Raw genomic sequence first — 16,176 nt, 5'->3', positions numbered from 1 at the left:
AAAAGTGCTTGCTGGATTAGGCAAACACACTTCATAAAATTGCATTTTCTTTTCTATTCTCCCCGTGTTACAAGCTTAACTGCTCCCTGTGCAATTTCTCTTAGCCTGCTGTCCCAGGAAGAGAATTTTATCTACAGGCTCATTCTGTGTTTTTTTCCTAGTCTTTCTTTCCCTTTTCTGAGATTTGTAACTGTTCCTTTACGTGCTCTATTTAGGCGCCATTAATCTCATTTGAGCTCCTTGTACCTGCTGCTGTTTTCTCCACACCTCATACTTCCTTTTCCCTCTTTCTCTCTTTCTCTGAGGTTGGTGGCTACTTTCCAAAGATTCTGATGCCCCAATGCTCCTTCATCTTGTTGTCAGACGTGAATTGGAAAAGCAACCAAATTAACAAGCATTTACCACTCACACATGGCAGAAGTTTATAATTTAATTCAATGAGCTAAGAAAAGCGTGTTGTGGGGCCCCTACGAGCCATGGTGCTTGCTTCATCATAATTAGGCACGCAGTCATTAGCCACAGCTCTGATCATGGGTCACTGAAGTCAGTTTCAATAATTCCTCAAAAACCTAACCATGCAGTCCCCCCTAACTGTGTAGTTATCTTGCTTTACTGCTGTTTGTGTGATTAGCTGGGAGGAGCTCACGGCAGCATCCTCCCTATAAAAGAGTAGATGGACCTCTCCTTAACTCTTTCTTGCTTCACGTAGAGATGGCTTGAGGAGGTACAGGGGAGATGCAGGTCTAATAGACAGAATAGAAGATCTGCGGCAGGTGTGTTTCTCTGCATTGGTGTCCCATCACAGGCCCACATGTGTATGTGTGATCTTTGACTACTGGCAGTACACAAGCAGGCGGCCAGGAAACGGTTTCAGCCTATCAACCACTGAGGAGACAAAGCATTTGTATAAGGAATGAGGAAGCAATGAACACATTCAGCCTATCACAGGAGTAGCCCTGAGTGTTCCGAATTATAAATTCTCCATGTCACTGTATGTTATTGAGCCCAAGTAGCTCGCCGTGATTGTATAGTGGTTAGTACTCTGCGTTGTGGCCGCAGCAACCTCGGTTCAAATCAGAGTCACGGCATTGTGGTTGGCAATGTCACGGCAGTTGGGTTTTTCTTTTACAGAACTACTAAATGTACCAGTTGTTTTTGTAAAATGTCTATTAAAACAGATCCTTTTAAATATTTAAACGATCTAACGACAAATTATTTAAACGCACATGATTATAAGATGTAGCTATATTGTACCTACTGACATAAATTATCGTTCTTGAACATATTAGTGGTGGGGGGAACGGAGCTCTCCCCCATGCCAATCAGAAAGCAGATGAATTCAGTTGCAGCTGAGTGACCTGTGTTGTGGCTGTCTAGATGGAATGCACAAATGTAGCTGTCTCGCAGCCCAATCCAGACGTCAATTGGAGACAGGTTTTCAGGCAAATAGAGCAGTAAGTGCAGAGAAATGCTCACTCTCTAAAAATATCATTTATAAAATAGTAAAGTTAAATCCAACCTCACCAGTAAATAGGATTCATCAATAAATAAATAAAGCTTCTCCTCTCTGATATGGAATTACCCCCCAAAAAGTATAAGGGAATACCCAATGTTAACCTATGAGAGGGGCAGACCTCACAGTAGTGAAAAATGTAATAGACTGTTTGGTACTACCAGGACATGCAAACTACCACAGTACATGTCTTACCTTTTACTTACATAGCATGATGCCCCTAGGACTACCTAGGGCCTACCTTAGGGGTTAATTATATGTAATAAAATTGGAGTTTAAGGCTTGGCAAGTAGTTTTAAATGGCAAGTCGAAGTGGCAGTACACTGCAGCACAGGCACTGCAGTAGCAGGCTTGAGACAGGTTTGAAATGCTACTTCTTTGGGCTGCACAATCAGTCCCTGGGTATATGGTATACCACTTTATAAGGGGCTTTCAAGTAAATTAAATCTGTCAGTCAGGTATACTCCAATTACACACATGATTAGGGAAGAAGCACGTGCACTTCAGCACTGATTAGTAGCGATAAATTGATCAGAGTCCTAAGGCCAACAAAAAGATACAGCAAAATGCGGAGGTGAAAAGCAAAAAGGTAGGGTTGAGACCACCTTAAGAATGCAAGGTCTAACAATATCGAACTAAGGATAACATGAGTAAAACATCAGGTTTCTCTACGGCATTTGGTGAGACAAGTTTGCCTTCTTTTATCTTCCATAAATGCAATCTTTCCCGAATCCCTTTATTATATAGCTCTTCAAGGAAAAAAGATAAAGCACTTACAAAGGAGCCTCAAATACTCAAAGATGGTAGACTTCTGTAATATGGGCCATAAACTAAAAGCAGCACGAAAACAGAGTGCAATAGGGTCCCAAAAACTTGAGTGCCAGATGAGAGTATGCATGAAAGCCTATCCTTTTCCAAACTAGAGATATACTCATGCAATTTTTGTTTTTAGGAGAGAATGTGCCTGCTGAAAAAAACATTATTTTTAAAAAGTGCATTGCAGAATATCAGGAATTTGCTGTGGAACACCTTGAAAACTTGCATACAGATTATTTGCACAAAGCTTACAGTCAGTTGTTGTGGCCGAGTGGTTAAGGCGATGGACTAGAAATCCATTGGTGTCTCCCCACGCAGGTTCGAATCCTGCCAGCAACGAGAATCTTTTTAACATCGGCTACAATTTCAGAAATTAACCTTTAGTATTTCTTCCATGTCAGTTTTATAAATAGGTGGCTTATTTTGGTGTCACTATTGCCCTTTCACATATTTATTATCGCTACCCCTTTCATATCTTTGCTATAACTCTCGTCCTACATTAGCGCTGGTACAAACGCTTCAAATTATTATACCCTGGCTCTCTCAGTCATACCTGTGCATGCACTTGAAACTTACTTTACCAATAAAAGAAGCAAATAGAAAAATAAAACAAAAGTGCTTGCTGGATTAGGCAAACACACTTCATAAAACTGCATTTTCTTTTCTATTCTCCCCGTGTTACAAGCTTAACTGCTCCCTGTGTAATTTCTCTTAGCCTGCTGTCCCAGGAAGAGAATTTTATCTACAGGCTCTTTCTGTGTTTTTTTCCTAGTCTTTCTTTCCCTTTTCTTAGATTTGTAACTGTTCCTTTACGTGCTCTATTTAGGCGCCATTAATCTCATTTGAGCGCCTTGTACCTGCTGCTGTTTTCTCCACACCTCATACTGCCTTTTCCCTCTTTCTCTCTTTCTCTGAGGTTGGTGGCTACTTTCCAAAGCTTCTGATGCCCCAATGTTCCTTCATCTTGTTGTCAGACATGAACTGGAAAAAGCAACCAAATTAACAAGTCTTTACCACTCACACATGGCAGACGTTTATACTTTAATTCAATGAGCTAAGAAAAGCGTGTTGTGGGGCCCCTACGAGCCATGGTGCTTGCTTCATCATAATTAGGCACGCAGTCATTAGCCACAGCTCTGATCATGGGTCACTGAGGTCAGTTTCAATAATTCCTCAAAAACCTAACCATGCAGTCCCCCCTAACTGTGTAGTTATCTTGCTTTACTGCTGTTTGTGTGATTAGCTGGGAGGAGCTCACGGCAGCATCCTCCCTATAAAAGTGTAGATGGACCGCTCCTTAACTCTTTCTTGCTTCACATACAGATGGCTTGAGGAGGTAAAGGGGAGATGCAGGTCTAATAGACAGAAAAGAAGATCTGCGCCAGGTGTGTTTCTCTGCATTGGTGTCCCATCACAGGCCCACAAGTGTATGTGTGATCTTTGACTACTGGCAGTTCACAAGCAGGCGGTGTCAGGACTCAATCTGTGGGCCCTGTCATTACCTATCCAACTGCGCTGTTGAGTGAATCAAGAGGTACTACAAACACTTGGGTTGACAAGGTGCGATCTTGGAGACGTAAGATGGCCGCCGTTGTTGCCAGCGTGGAAGACAGCAGACGTTCTAGTCTCTCAGACCCCAGCTGCTGAGACTTCTATGTGGAGCGCGAGCGTCATGAAAAACGCGCACTTCACTGAAGACCCTAGCTGAGGAGGTTCGTTTTCCTGAAGCGACGAAGATTCTAGTAATAAGCATTTCCCAGTTTGAGAAGTCGAGTACCTGAGCGAATCATTTTGTGGAAGACGTCGGACTCAGACTCGGTGCAGAAAGTCAATCGCGAGTCTCTGAGGGCATTGTGAGCGTCAGAATAAAAAGACTGAGAAATACCGTTGACAGCCGCCAAGACGCTGAGAAGCGGCCGCCAGTCAAATCCTGTCGGAGATTCAAGTCCTAAGGGAACAAGACCGGGCGAGAAGCGCCTACAGCGCCAGTCACTGAAAACACAAGCTAAGTGAACATCTACCTATCGCCTGTGAAAATTAAAATATATATATATATATATATATATTACCTACTGGCGGTCGCCAGTAGGTATATATAGTTAGGATTTTTTCTCTATGGGATTTTTGAGAATTCTATGTCTAATAACTTTGGCGTTTGTGGACGGAATTGGCTGAAATTTTCAGGAAAATGGAACATTTTGTTTCTGAGCAGCCCCTGACAATTTGGGGGGGTTTCATCAAGGGGGGGCCGAGAAAAAAGGGGGGTCCCAAAACGTGTTTTTCCCATGTTAATTTCCATAGAGCGGTTGGCCTCACTTTTAGCTCGAACGGCTGAATGGATTTGCACGAAACTTGGCAAAATTGTAGGGACTCTTAGCCCGATGTGCCTTTGCTAGGTCTCAATATATGTGCTCCAGTGGATTTTGAGTAATTTAGGTTCAAAAAAAGATATATATCTGGGCGGAGCCTAACCACACATCTGATCTGATTGGCTGTCAGCACTTCATCCAAGAAGTGTTGGCAGCCATCTTGGGACCAATATACATGATAGCACCTCATTAAAAAGCATTGTAGTTAATAGAGGGTTTTAGGACTTTAGTTACATTATAAATCATTTGTTGATGGTACCATACTCGTTTTAGGAATTGTGGTGGGTTCTAAGGTGATTTTACCATGTGAAAAAACCTTCTGCTGTGATATCATGAATATTGTTTGAAAGAAAACTAATATCTCATGATTTTCCCACAGTGGTTTGGAAGGGGATCTATAAGCTAAACTGAAAGCATATTTTCTGTAAATTCACATTATCTTTCTCAGTCATGTGAAAATGAAGTCTGACATTCTCAGTAAAACATGTACATCCAACAAGGACAGAGACTGTCAGTTGATTCCTTTGTGTTCTACTGCAGCCTCCTAGAGTGTTCTAAAGAACAACTAGAGCGCTAACAGTCCTACTTATTACAAAGGTATGGCACACCTGAAGCCATCTTGATTGGAATAAAGTGGTAACTCTTAAAACATTTAATTTAAAAAGAAACAACATGAGGGGGTATATTTTGCCATAGAAAGTATGATTAGTGCTGCAGAATGAAAAATTAGGGCACATTTTGAGTGACTTCTCAAATCCTTTTCTATTTCATTAAAACATTCTGACATGCAGTCTCCCAAAATGGCCACCAGAGACAAAAGAGCCCAAATGTAGCCCAAATATCACCCAGATGTAGCCCAAGTATAGCCCAATGACAGAATGTCCCAGAGTGTTCTAAAGAACAACTAGAGCGCTAACAGTCCTACTTATTACAAAGGTATGGCACACCTGAAGCCATCTTGATTGGAATAAAGTGGTAACTCTTAAAACATTTAATTTAAAAAGAAACAACATGAGGGGGTATATTTTGCCATAGAAAGTATGATTAGTGCTGCAGAATGAAAAATTAGGGCACATTTTGAGTGACTTCTCAAATCCTTTTCTATTTCATTAAAACATTCTGACATGCAGTCTCCCAAAATGGCCACCAGAGACAAAAGAGCCCAAATGTAGCCCAAATATCACCCAGATGTAGCCCAAGTATAGCCCAATGACAGAATGTCCCAGAGTGTTCTAAAGAACAACTAGAGCGCTAACAGTCCTACTTATTACAAAGGTATAGCACACCTGGAGCCATCGTGATGGGAATAAAGTGGTAACTCTTAAAACATTTAATTTAAAAAGGAACAAAATGAGGGGGTATATTTTGACATATGAATTATGATTAGTGCTGCAGAAAGAAAAATTAGACTTCTCAAACCCTCTTCAATTTCATTAAAAAAATTCTGACATGCAGACTGAAACATGCACTTTGAATACCAGCAGCAGACGTCCCTGGTGAGCAGTAGCTTTACTACAGTGATCTAATGTGCAACTAGAGTGCTAACATTCAGAATTTATGGCAAATGTGTGACACATCTGAATGCCTTCTTGATGGAACCAAAGTAAACAAGCATTGAAAATGCAATAGATCTCGCCCTCGTTTAAGTTAAAGCCATTCTGTTTGTAATGAGGTGGCTTTTTAGCTTTGCTTTTATTAGTGTTTTTTCAACTTTCATGTAAATAACATGCATCTGTATGCATATAAGTATATGTATGCATGCATTTATGTTTGTATTTATATAGATATACAGATGATATATGTTTATATATGTATGTATATATATATATTCACTGAAAAAACCATAGGTTATAGACCATATATAGTTAGGAATTAGCATTTACAAAACCTTGAAAATTCACTGAAAAAACCATAGGTTATAGACCATATATAGTTAGGAATTAGCATTTACAAAACCTTGAAAATTCACTGAAAAAACCATAGGTTATAGACCATATATAGTTAGGAATTCGCATTTACAAAACCTTATTTTACTCACACAAAACCATTGAAATTCCATATATAGTTAGTTGCACTAACTATATATCGCGCACCCGCAATCCACTGCTGATGATGTCACATATTACATCATTCATGACATGGTCAGTGACATCACTGATGACATCACTGATGACATCTCAAATGACATCACTGATGACATCACTGATGACAACATCCAGTGACTGTATGTTTCTGTAAAGTTAAAATATGTCTTACATATTGAAGAATGAGTGGATGTATAAGCGTCTGGATGAAGGATTTAGTAGGTGCATGACTGACTGTATGAGTGAGTGATTAAATGTGTCTCACTGAGTGCATGGGTTAGTGACTAAACTGTCTTAATTTGTGCATCATTATGTCTGTTGTTCTGTAAACTGTTGCATGTGTTGATAAGTAGCTATATGAGTAACTATATGGGTTATTGATTGGTTGCCCAAGTATTTGTATGGGAGACTGAGTGTGTGTGTGGGTGGCTGGGAGGTGTATGACTCTGTGCATAGATGTGCGAGTAGTTGATTCACTAGATGTATGGTTTCAAAAGTGCATGTGGAAACAGCTGTATGGGCGGTTGACTGTGTGCATGAGTGTATTGGTGAGTGAATGGATATCTCAGTGCTACATGTCAAAGTAAGTACATATGTAAAACACAGTACATGTGAGAGTTGACATATATAAATAACTGTGCATAAGAGCCAGTGAATGTGTGAGTGGCTGTATGGATCATTGTGAACTTGTATCAGGGATTGTATAAGAGAGTAAATATGTGTTAGTATATGTTTGAATAAGTAAAGTTTGTATAACTGTATAGTTGAGGAAATGGAGGTGTGATTGATTCTTTGCATGACTGACTAGGTGTGTGAGTAACTCCATGGATGAGTGACAGTCTGTGAGTGTCTGTTTACACTGATTGTATCTAAGGTTATATTAGAGTCTGAAGAGGTTCATCGTATTATCACATGAATGATATCATCAGTGATGTGATCAGTAATGTCAAATAAGATGTCATCAGTGATGTCATCAGTGATGTCATTTGAGATGTCATCAGTGATGTCATTTGAGATGTCATCAGTGATGTCATCAGTGATGTCACTGACCATGTCATGAATGATTTAATATGTGACATCATCAGCAGTGGATTGCGGGTGCGCGATATATAGTTAGTGCAACTAACTATATATGGAATTTCAATGGTTTTGTGTGAGTAAAATAAGGTTTTGTAAATGCGAATTCCTAACTATATATGGTCTATAACCTATGGTTTTTTCAGTGAATTTTTAAGGTTTTGTAAATGCTAATTCCTAACTATATATGGTCTATAACCTATGGTTTTTTCAGTGAATATATATATAGACAATACGAGAATTGCAATTCAATTAAGCAACTGTTGTTCTTTTAAAAAATAGAACTTATAAGTAAACGTTTTAAAAGAAAAAGAAAGACAAGATGTAAAATATGTAAATACTTACCTCAACTGCTGAAACAACTCGAGGAGCTCAGTGAGCCTGCAAGGAAAGAAAAGAGAGCAAGAATTAGTCATCAGTCAGAGGCCCTATAAGTAAATAAGGAAAGACCATTCAGACAGAAACCCATATTAACAGAAAGCTCTAATATTAGTGAAGTAAGTGCACCTTTCCCTACCAAAATATAAATAGGTAATATTAAGTAAGAGTCATCAGGAACAAAATTAATCTATGTTTGCTGTTTATTTGTTATAATAGTGACAACTGATAGATGAGCTGAGTTAAATCATTTCATTAAGAAGAGAGGCAAGGTCCAGCAGCACAAGGGTGGGTGAGCAGAAAAAAACACGTACTCAAGAGTAGACAAATGATTAACCGGATGGCAGGAATGTAATGTTGTGCTATTGCTTTTAGGTTCCTCAAAGCTACAAAGCCACCAGAAGGCAGAGACCAGAGGGAACCAGCGCAGGACCATTCTCTTCTCTGTTTGTTATTTTATCCAACACCCCCTTCCCTTAGGGTAATGAAGGGAGGGTTCAGTGACTTGACCCACCGACATTGCTGAGAGGGATTTGGGTTCTAGCATCTCTGCTCCTGTGCAAGACCTTGGTGAGCAACATAAGTTACATAGTCCTGACAGAGTGAAGTGCCCAAGTAGCCTTTGCACCTGAACAGAGATGGCAGAAGGAATTGATGTCCAGTCCTTAGGTACAATCCTAGATGCTATACAGAAGGAATTGGGAGCGGTGAGGGAGGAGAATCGAAGCTTGAGGCAAGAAGTGATTAGTGCTAGGAAAGAAACTGCTGAATTGGCGTTAAGACTACGCCAACCAAGTAGTTTGGAGAGAGAAGCCATGAACCCAGTCTTAGAGACAACTAATAGGTCCACTACTCAGGTAATACATTCTCTCTCTCCGGTCATTCCATTAGCAGCTCCGGAGAGATTTAATGGGGATCCTCAGAAAGCGCAGATATTTTTATCACAGTGCTCATTACATTTTATGTGCCGCCCTTCGATCTTCCTCGACGCGCAGTCTAGAGTGGCTTTCATACTTTCATATCTTAGTGGAGATGCAGCTTCGTGGTCCATGCCCCTAGTCACAAGAGATGACCCCTTGCTACGGAATTTTGAGGATTTTAAACAAGAATTTTTAAGAATATTCGACCGAAGGAGAATTTCTCAGGTGGTGGATAATGAACTCTTAGATCTTCGACAGGGGAATCGAGACTTGATCGCATACCTGGCTCAATTCAATAAGTTGGTAGTAGAGACCAATTGGCCAGAGAGCAAGAGAGCCGCAGTATTTTATCGTGGGCTGAGAGATGAATTAAAAGACACCTTGGCTCAAATTCCTAATCGGCCTACCGAAATTTCAGCACTGATAGATTTAGTGTTAGAGATAGATTTCCGTCAAGGAGAACGGCGTGGGGAGAAGAAGAAAGATTTTAAGGCAATACCTCCGAGATTTGACCGGGCTCGGTCAGATGGCACAAAAACCTCTGAAAATCATACAGGAATCGAACCGATGCAAATTGGGACAATAAGAGGCCCTTTGACTAAAGAAGAGAAGGAAAGAAGAAGAGCGAACAACCAATGTATGTATTGTGGATCCGGAAGCCATTTCGTCCGAGAGTGTCCGAAGAAACCAAAGGGTCCATTCAAGCCGAAGGAAAACTAATGGCACCACCTGTGGGGGGAGTTGAACAGGTGAGTGCGACTCAAGAAATAACTCCACATGAACACCAAGTCGCGAACACGCTACAGTCAGCGGCGCCGCATCTAGTTTTGACAATGGAAGTGAAATTCAGACAGACAACCTTGACTGAAGTGTCGGTGATGATTGACTCAGGTGCCACAGGGAACTTCTGTGATTTAAAGTTTGCCACAAGGGTTGGAATTCAGGCAATTCGGAAGGCCAAGAGTGAACCAGTACGTGCTGTAGATGGGACAAATCTTTCTTCAGGGCCCATCGTGAGCCATACCGAGGCTATCCAGTTGACAACCAGAGAAGGACATCAGGAGGAAGTTCAGTTTAATTTGATAGATGCCCCTCAATTCCAATTAATTCTTGGCCTCCCCTGGCTTACAGAGCATAATCCTACAATTAATTGGAGTTCCAGAACTATAGTGATGGATTCAAGTTACTGTTGTGAAAATTGTTTCGATTCAGAGAACCAACTTGAAAAGAACACCCCAGCGCAGGCCTTGTGTACCATCGAGCATTCCCTGTGTGTGATCAATGTTCAAGAAATTCCAGAAGAATATAAGGAATTCGCAGAAGTATTCAATGAAGTGGAAGCAGAACGCTTACCGCCACATCGAGTTTATGACTGCAAGATAGAATTAGAGCCCGGGTCAAATTTGCCATGCAGTCGTGTCTATGCCTTGACCGAGAAGGAACATCAACATTTGAAGGAGTACTTGGATAAGTATCTTGCCAATGGTTTCATTCGACCGTCCCAATCGCCTGTTTCGTCGCCCCTGTTTTTTGTGCCTAAGAAGGAAGGAGAATTGCGGCTGTGCATCGACTACAGAGCCATAAATAAAATAACCAAGAAAAACCGATATCCTCTACCACTAATCTCAGTGCTTCTAGACCAAGTAAAAGGGGCTCGAATCTATAAGAAGCTCGATCTAAGAGGGGCCTATCATCTAGTCCGGATGCGAGAAGGAGACGAGTGGAAGACGGCATTTCGGACAAGATTTGGGCTTTTTGAATATCAAGTGATGCCCTATGGATTGTGCAATGCCCCGGCCGCCTTCCAGCACTTCATCAACGACGTCTTGAAAGAGTTTATAGATCGGTGTGCAATTGTGTACATAGACGATATCCTAATTTATTCTTCCGATGTGGCAAGACATCACGAGCAAGTGAGAGGAGTGTTGCAGAAGCTACAGGAGAATAAATTGTTTGTGAAGTTAGAAAAATGCGCCTTTGATGTGACCAAGGTGGAATTCTTGGGCTTCGTACTGTCACCTTCCGGAATCGTGATGGACCAACGCAAGGTGGAAGCAGTGACAAACTGGAAATCCCCGAGAAGTGTGAAAGAAGTTCAAGGCTTCATAGGATTCGCTAACTTTTATCGGAGGTTTATTAGCGAGTTCTCCAAGAAGATCCTCCCTCTCACCAAGTTACTGAGAAAAGGAACCAAGTTTGAGTGGTCTGAAGAAGCGGAAGAGGCCTTTCAATCGTTAAAAAAGAATTTCACCACAGCGCCAGTTTTGTTGCATGCTGACCCCTCAGAGCCTTTTTACGTAGAAACTGATGCGTCAGATCAAGCGGTGGGAGGAGTGCTGTCACAACGACACAAAACCACGGGCCAATTGCATCCGGTTGCCTACAGATCCAGAAAACTATCTCCTGCTGAAGTGAATTATACCATCACGGAGAAGGAGCTGTTGGCTATCAAGGACGCCTTCAAGGAGTGGCAACACTATTTGATGGGTGCCCGACATCAAGAATTTGAATTTAATTTGAATTTAAAAACATTTGTACAGCGCGCGTTTACCGGGCGGTTTCATGGCGCTAGTGGGGGACAGTGGGTGGCAGCAAGGAGAGGCTAGGTCAGGTAGGCTTGCGTGAAGAGGAAGGTTTTGAGGTTCTTCCGAAACAAAAGATAGGAAGGAGAAGTGCGCAGGGTAGCAGGGAGGGAGTTCCAGAAGGTGGGAGCCAAGACAGCAAAACTTGAGCCGCCCGCTTTCTGTTTTTTAAAGCGAGGAATGACAAGGAGGGCCGAGTGAGCGGAGCGAAGTTCTCTGCCGGGATGATAGGACTTGATGGCAGAACAGATACATTCGGGAGCAGTGCCTGATCTGGCCTGATAGGTGAGGCAGCCAAGTTTAAAGAGGGCGCGCTCTTTTATTGGGAGCCAGTGGAGTGTTTTGAGCAATGGGGTGGCTCGATGGTATTTGGGCAGGCCGTGGATCAGGCGAGCACCCTGGTTCTGCACCAGTTGCAAGCGACGAATCGCGTAGGCAGGGGCCCCGTTATGGACTATGTTACCGTAGTCTATACGAGACAATACCATGGCCAGAATGATTACTTTTAAGGCAGAGGAAGAAAAAAAACTGGAAACTTTCCTAATAGTTCTAAGGGAGAAAAAACAGGAGGAAACCACGGAACTAACTTGTGAATGGACGGTGAGTTGGGAATTGAGGAAAATCCCCAAGGTTTTTACTTTGGGTACAGGAAGTGGGGGGGCACCAAGAGAAGGGGGCCAGAAGGAAGGGGACCATGGACTGCAACCACCTCTGGTCAGAACCAGCTCGGTCTTGTCCGGGTTGAGTTTGAGGTGGTTGCAGTTCATCCAATCATGAATGAACGTCATTACTGTCTGGACGTTCATGGCAGATGAAGATGAGTGGGATAGATTGAAAATTAGCGGTGTTTACGGATCATCGTAATTTAAAATTCTTGAAAACGGCCAGAACACTTACTCCACGACAGCTGAGGTGGTCTCTGTATTTTGCAGATTACGATTTCATAATCACTTTTCGTCCTGGAGCCCAAAATGGGAAAGCAGACGCGTTATCCAGAATTGGTACTGAGTTTTAGAAAACCTCCAAAGACATTCAGCCAATCATTCCCAGTGATAAGATTATCGGAGCCATAACCACCATTCAACTACAAGAGTCAATTGCAGATGTCATGAGCGAAGAGGCCATGCAGAGATGGGTGGAAGAAGACACCAACAGAAGAATAATTCAAAAATTGCCCTATCATCAGAATGCCTTGTATCTACCAACAATCGAGGTACGTCAGCAAGTAATGCAAGAGTGTCATGACGACAAACTGGCTGGCCACAAGGGAGAAGCTAAGACAGAGGAATTAGTCAAGAGACATTATTGGTGGCCTAAAATGGCGTCAGATATTGAGACGTATGTGAAGTCTTGTGAGATTTGCGCGCAGGGGAAGTCAGAACGGCAGGCTCCAAAGGGGTTATTGCAACCCCTACCCACACCCCCCCATCCATGGCACACAGTTACATTAGACCTTATAACAGACCTACCAGTAAGTCGGGGATTCGACACAATTCTAGTGGTAGTGGATGCCTTCTCAAAAATGGCCCATTTCACAGCTCTAAAGGGGGTACCTACAGCCAGACAGTTAGCAGCTCACTTTAGCGCCCAGATTGTTAAAATACATGGAATTCCTAAAATAGTCATTTCAGACAGGGGTTCTCAATTTGTGTCCTGTTTTTGGAAGGCCTTTATGGAAGGGTTGGGAACGGAAGTTAGGTTCTCCACTAGTTACCACCCCGAGACAGATGGGCAGACGGAGAGAGTAAACCAAGAATTGGAACAATATTTACGACTCTTCCTTTTAAAAGAAGAAGGGAATTGGTCGGAATATCTGTGGACAGCAGAATTTGCTCATAATAATGCAAAGAATACCTCGACAGGGTTCTCTCCTTTCTTTGTGAATTATGGCAGACATCCAAACGCAACCATTCGACAAATGGAATCAGCAGTTCCAGCAGTAAAAGAAGTCATGTCACATTTGTTTCGAATCCAACAAGAAGCCATGAACAATCGTCGATAGGCTAAAGCAAAATACAAGGAATATGCTGATCGTAAGAGAAAAGCAGGACCTCTTCTGGTTAAAGGTGACCAGGTTTGGTTAAGTACCAAAAATTTGAGACTCAAAGGAAACAGGAAGTTTCAACCTCGATTTATCGGTCCTTACTCTATAAAAGATCAAATTAATCAGGTCACTTATCGGTTGGAACTGCCATCCAAGTTGAAGATACATCCAGTCTTCCATGTTTCACTGTTAAAAAAGGCTTCTACAAGTCTAAGGAGCCAATTACCTCCAAAGCCAATTCAGTTGGAAACTGGAACGGAGTATGAAGTAAAAGAAATTTTGGATTCCAAGTGCTCCAGAGGCAAACTGTATTATTTGATAGACTGGAAAGGCTATGGCCCAGAGGAACGGTCTTGGGAGCAGGAAGAGGATGTTCATGCACCAAGATTAGTAAAATCCTTTCATCAAAGATTCCCTACTAAGCCAAGAAGGGAAGGATCTACCTTGTTGTGGGGTACTGTCAGGACTCAATCTGTGGGCCCTGTCATTACCTATCCAACTGCGCTGTTGAGTGAATCAAGAGGTACTACAAACACTTGGGTTGACAAGGTGCGATCTTGGAGACGTAAGATGGCCGCCGTTGTTGCCAGCGTGGAAGACAGCAGACGTTCTAGTCTCTCAGACCCCAGCTGCTGAGACTTCTATGTGGAGCGCGAGCGTCATGAAAAACGCGCACTTCACTGAAGACCCTAGCTGAGGAGGTTTGTTTTCCTTAAGCGACGAAGATTCTAGTAATAAGCATTTCCCAGTTTGAGAAGTCGAGTACCTGAGCGAAACATTTTGTGGAAGACGTCGGACTCAGACTCGGCGCAGGAAGTCAAGCGCGAGTCTCTGAGGGCATTGTGAGCGTCAGAATAAAAAGACTGAGAAATACCGTTGACAGCCGCCAAGACGCTGAGAAGCGGCCGCCAGTCAAATCCTGTCGGAGATTCAAGTCCTAAGGGAACAAGACCGGGCGAGAAGCGCCTACAGCGCCAGTCACTGAAAACACAAGCTAAGTGAACATCTGCCTATCGCCTGTGAAAATTAAAATATATATATATATATATATATATATATATATATATATATATATAGACAATACGAGAATTGCAATTCAATTAAGCAACTGTTGTTCTTTTAAAAAATAGAACTTATAAGTAAACGTTTTAAAAGAAAAAGAAAGACAAGATGTAAAATATGTAAATACTTACCTCAACTGCTGAAACAACTCGAGGAGCTCAGTGAGCCTGCAAGGAAAGAAAAGAGAGCAAGAATTAGTCATCAGTCAAAGGCCCTATAAGTAAATAAGGAAAAACAATTCAGACAGAAACCCATATTAACAGAAAGCTCTAATATTAGTGAAGTAAGTGCACCTTTCCCTACCAAAATATAAATAGGTAATATTAAGTAAGAGTCATCAGGAACAAAATTAATCTATGTTTGCTGTTTATTTGTTATAATAATGACAACTGATAGATGAGCTGAGTTAAATCATTTCATTAAGAAGAGAGGCAAGGTCCAGCAGCACAAGGGTGGGTGAGCAGAAAAAAACACGTACTCAAGAGTAGACAAATGATTAACCGGATGGCAGGAATGTAATGTTGTGCTATTGCTTTTAGGTTCCTCAAAGCTACAGAGCCACCAGAAGGCAGAGACCAGAGGGAACCAGCGCAGGACCATTCTCTTCTCTGTTTGTTATTTTATCCAACACCCCCTTCCCTTAGGGTAATGAAGGGAGGGTTCAGTGACTTGACCCACCGACATTGCTCAGTGGGATTTGGGTTCTAGCATCTCTGTTCCCGTGCAAGACCTTGGTTAGCAAGATAAGTTACATAGTCCTGACAGGCGGCCAGGAAACGGTTTCAGCCTATCAACCACTGAGGAGACAAAGCCTTTGTATAAGGAATGAGGAAGCAATGAACACATTCAGCCTATCACAGGAGTAGCCCTGAGTGTTCCAAATTATAAATTCTCCATGTCACTGTATGTTATTGAGCCCAAGTAGCTCGCCGTGATCGTATAGTGGTTAGTACTCTGCGTTGTGGCTGCAGCAAACTTGGTTCGAATCCGAGTCACGGCATTGGGGTTGGCAATGTCACGGCAGTTGGGTTTTTCTTTTACAGAATTAACAAATGTACCTGTTGTTTTTGTAAAATGTCTATTAAAAACAGATCCTTTTAAATATTTAAACAATCTAACGACAAATTATTTAAACACACATGATTATAAGATGTAGCTATATTGTACCTACTGACATAAATTATCGTTCTTGAACCTATTTGCGGTGGGGGGAACAGAGCTCTCCCCCATGTCAATCAGAATGCAGATGAATGCAGTTGCAGTTGAGTGACCTGTGTTGTGGCTGTCTAGAGGGAATGCACAAATGTAGCTGTCTCGCAGCCCAATCCAGA

At 42.0% G+C, this 16,176-nt stretch overlaps 1 non-coding gene across 1 annotated transcript; it reads left to right on the top strand.

The window, feature by feature from the left end:
- Nucleotides 1–2,586: 2,586 nt before the first annotated feature.
- On the top strand, nt 2,587–2,668 carry TRNAS-AGA (transfer RNA serine (anticodon AGA)). The gene has a single exon. It is a non-coding gene; the product is annotated as a tRNA-Ser (tRNA).
- Nucleotides 2,669–16,176: the final 13,508 nt, after the last annotated feature.

The sequence above is a fragment of the Lissotriton helveticus genome, chromosome 12 (genome assembly GCF_964261635.1).
Source record: "Lissotriton helveticus chromosome 12, aLisHel1.1, whole genome shotgun sequence".
In the NCBI taxonomy this organism is placed as follows: Eukaryota; Metazoa; Chordata; class Amphibia; order Caudata; family Salamandridae; genus Lissotriton; species Lissotriton helveticus.
Note: the sequence above shows the minus strand (reverse complement) of the source record. Positions and strands in the feature narration are given on the sequence as shown.